This window comes from Lichenostomus cassidix, chromosome 20 (assembly GCF_008360975.1).
Source record: "Lichenostomus cassidix isolate B80296 chromosome 20, HeHo_3.0, whole genome shotgun sequence".
Taxonomy (NCBI): Eukaryota; Metazoa; Chordata; class Aves; order Passeriformes; family Meliphagidae; genus Lichenostomus; species Lichenostomus cassidix.
In genome coordinates this window covers 2354424-2358968 of record NC_139500.1, presented here as the reverse complement: position 1 = coordinate 2358968, position 4545 = coordinate 2354424, and positions in this window count along the sequence as shown.

Sequence of the window (4545 nt, the reverse complement as noted above, 5' to 3'; positions counted from 1 at the left end):
CTTTTTTTGCGGATTTCGCGCACCGGAGCGCCGGGCTGGCGCTGCCCTTGGAGCTTCACTGCTGAATCCAGCGGGACGGGAGCGCTGGGAACTGTTTAGTGATTCCTTAAGGATTCATACATTGGGAACATGCAAACCAAATGAGCTTGGAGCGGCTTAAATCCCAATGGGGGAGTAAATGGCTGCGGCTTAAGGGATCCGAGCAGCGCAGCACGGCTCGATTCAAATGCGAGCAGATCGGGCGGCACTGAATTGAACAGCGCTTGTGCAAATATTGGGAAAGACAGGGAAAAAATCTATTGGAGAACTAAATCCTGCTGTGCTGGATGAGCTCCACGGAGTGACTAAGCCGGGGTTCTGTCCTAGGAGTCACCAAATAGCTGAGAAAGGTGCGACAGACACCTCATGTCCCCTGGGACCTCAGGGGGGTGATAGTTAAGGACAACACAATAAATATATATAAGTGGGTAGTCCAAAGTGAAATATTAGAGCTCAGCTTCATCCGGATGAACAGCCAATGCAGTTTTAACCGCCTGGTTTTCCATGTTGTTAATGCAATTTATTGGTGCCAGTCAGCTGCCGGCAGGGAAGAGGAGCCCAGCTTGAAAGGGCAGCTCTGTCCTCACCAAAAATCCATGTATTCCCATCAGGAATGCCATGTCCTCACCATGCAGAGCCTGCCTGGCAGCTGGAGCAGACGAGGTGGCAGCTGGGAGGTGACACCGGGAAATCCGTGGGGTGAGAGGAGCATTTGCAGGCAGTGCGGTTGGCCCGGCCGCTGCTAATAATCATTGCTATTCATAACCATTACGGAGTCAAGGATTCCCACCGCCCCGCTGCCATTTGAAAAGGATCTGACCTAATTATTACCATCCCTGTTGTGTAAATTCAGCACTTTGTCAGGCTGAATAAATGTACATTAGCCTTAACATGAGCGAAACAAGTTTAAACAATGAAGGCAGCTGTGTGAAGCTCCCTCGCTTTTTAACTTACTTGACACCACACTAAAGAGCCCATTTAGACTAAAGAGTTCAGCACATTTTGGGACCCATTAAATGCCCAGGTTGAGACTAGATATTCCCTTTCTCTTTTTTTTTTTTTTTTTTAATTTGTCCTCCCTGGTTGCTCAAGTCAGCATAACTGAGCAATGAGCTGCTTTGCATTTCTTTAGCTTGGTAGTCAAGTTGCAAAAAGCTACACCGATCCCGGTCAGAACAGCAGCCTTTCCAAGGCAGGGCAAACCCCACTTATCACTGAGAATATGGCATTCCTTGGAATTAGTTTTAATTTTAAAAATTGCTTTTAATTAAAAAAAAAATGAAGGAGGAAACTCATGGCATAAAAATGTGATATTCACGACTGTTAGGAAAACTTACACTGTCAAATTGTTTCTATTTTAGGCTAATAACAGGATTTAGAGTCAGGGCAGCCTTTCATAGAATTATGGAATCATTATGGTTGGAAAAGACCTCCAGGATCATCGAGGACTCCAAAGCTCCCTGGGCAGCCAATCCAAGGCCTGACCACCCTTCCCATGCAGAAATCCCTCCTGACCAAGGAGTGACAAACTCCAAGTCCCTCCTGACTCCAGCTGTTGTCACATTTGGGACATGGCCTGGAAGATGGAGAATGTTCAGCCTGCCTGGGCTGCAGGACAAATCAGGATCACCCTGATCATTCCCTGCCCTCCTCCATCACTGAACAAAGCACAGCCTGGTTTCTGTGGGCAGCAGAAAGAAAGAGGCAAACAAGAGGGAAAAAAGGGAAAAACTGTTAAAAATAGCAGTGCAGTCAGAGCTGAACCCTCCTGCAAGGGGAAGGGGTTGTTCTTCACCAGTCAGCTCTTGACTTTTGAGAAAACCTCTCACAGATACCCACAAAGGTTGGGTTCTGCTGGGTGTGTCACAAAGAACCGGCAGGGAAACATTTTAAAAAGAGAATTTCATTTTCCTTCAAGCCATAATGAAACCGGTTCTGCCCCAAATGAGATCTGTGGTCAGTCTGTAAATTGAATTCTGTCACTGACCTGTAAGAGATACTTTAATCCACACGAAGCTCAGTGCTTGACAAAGCCACAACTACGACATTGGCAGCAGCACCTCCCCAGGAGCTGGGCAGCTGGATGGATATTTAAATTAAAATCCTGGTTTATAGGCAGAGCTGGAGATGGATTTGGATTCCACCCCTCTTACTCACTTGGAAGCTTGGTTAAGTTTGAAGCAGAGAAAAAACCCAACTCAATTATCATTTCTAGCTGTCAGGAAGGAATTCCATCAGCTCCATCCTCCAGAAGGAAATCCACACTGTCTAGCAGTAATCAGTTCCATTTGTGAGCCTCCCAACAAAACACTTCTTGTCTGTGATTTGTATTCAGCTTAGGACACGCTGATTTCAGACCCTCTGTGGATTGTCATGTCTGAAGAGCCCTTTTTATTTTGAAATGCGACTAAGAAACCATTTGGCAGCGTCTGAATCTGGAGGAAAATCTCCCAACTCCAATGGGGTCTGTGCTGCACAGCCAGGCAGCACTCAGACAACTGCATTTGTTCACTTCAGCTAAGAATAGGACATCAGCAAGAAATATTTTCATCGAACAAGCATCGTGTTTTAAAGGGAACTTGCAGCTTTTTTGGCCAATTTGACTGGCATGGGATGATCTCATGGTGTGGAGAAGCTGCAGTTCTGACCCTGATAATGGGCTGAGCTCTGCGGGGTCAGGATGTGGGAATAGCCTCAGGTTTTGGGAACAGCCTCAGGTTTTGGGAACAGCCTCAGGTTTTGGGAACAGCCTCAGGTTTTGGGAATAACCTCAGGTTTTGGGAATAATCTCAGGTTTTGGGAACAGCCTCAGGTTTTGGGAACAACTTCAGGTTTTGGGAACAACCTCAGGTTTTGGGAACAGCCTCAGGTTTTGGGAATAATCTCAGGTTTTGGGAACAATCTCAGGTTTTGGGAACAGCCTCACGTTTTGGGAACAGCCTCAGGTTTTGGGAATAACTTCAGGTTTTGGGAACAGCCTCAGGTTTTGGGAACAATCTCAGGCTTTGGGAACAACGTCAGGTTTTGGGAATAACCTCAGGTTTTGGTATTCAGAGGCACCAGTGTGGAAAGGACTGAGGCAGTTCCCAGCAGGGTGACTCAGGACACAGAAGCTCCCAGCCCCTTTCCAGCTGTGCACATCTGGGCCAGGTTTCACCTCCAGCCTGTGAAGGAAGCTGCTGCACTTCAGCCCAGTCCCCAGTGGGCAGTTCCACACTACAAAACTAACCCCTGCTATACAACTGGCCCTAATTGGATCTTTTTTTAGGTTTTCAGAAGAAAAGCCAAGGCTTGAACAGCATGGAAACAAACCTAACTGTCCCATGAATTGCCCAGAACAGCCCATGGATGCAGTGCTGAAGGACACTCAACGTGGCATCTCAAAAAAAAATACACATTTCAGATCCTAACACTTCTGCAGCTCTCAACTTTCACCAGCATTCAAATTCACCTCCGTTAAAAGAAAATTAAATTGCCCTCCCTGACAAAAAGCAAACCACAACAAAGCAAACATCCTCCAGCAAGCTGTTGCCTCGAATCCATTAAAAACTGCCAAGTCAACGTTGCAGTGCCCATCCTGGGCTGCCAGCAGCTCAAGTGGCACTTTGGGCTCTGCTTGGCACCAGCTGTGGCAAAAACTGCACCCCATGCCAGCAATGCATGCCTTGCCAACAATATTTCACATGCCAAGGATATTTCACATGCCAAGGATATTTCAAATATATCATCACAGTCCTTCACAGCTGGAGTTCTGCAAGGGGAAGGAAAAGCCCTCAATGAAAACATTTCCATAAACCAGAAGGGTTTGAAGAGCTCCACGTGGGGATGGATGGTGAATATTGGACACAAGCCTGACAGAGAGGCAGAGCAGGAGTTAATAAATCCAGAGGTATTGAAGAATTAGCCAGGAGTTTGTTCTAAAAGTGAGCAGATCAGAGTGGAAAAAGGAGTCACCATTATGGGCAGGAAAACCTGTGAGCAACAGCTTGGACTCTGCCTGGTTTATCACTAGGAAAAGAGGAGCAAAACTGCATATTGTGTTTCCTTGTGTATTTTTTTTTGTGTTTCCTTGTGTACTTTTTTGTGTTTCTTTGTGTATTTTTTTGTGTTTCCTTGTGTACTTTTTTGTGTTTCCTCATGTACTTTTTTTGTGTTTCCTTGTGTATTTTTTAGCAAAATAATAGCTAAATCAAGAGCATTAAATTAATTTCTCTGAGGATTTCTAGCTGCTGTAAGGAGAAGCAATGTGCACTCCTATAAAACACAACCAGGACTTTAACATGTGTTGTCAAACAGAATTAAACTGCAAATAAAAGGCCTACTGTGGGACACCTTTTTCATTATCTGTAAGCAACAAACAATAAAGGATAATAATAAGAATATAGAGCAAGGAGAACAAAGCTGATTCCTAGCCATGCATACAAAATGTGGCTGAATGCTTCCTGGAAGCTCCAGCAAACCTCAAACTGTTTGATGTGCTGGTAAATAAAAATTCTTACCACCATA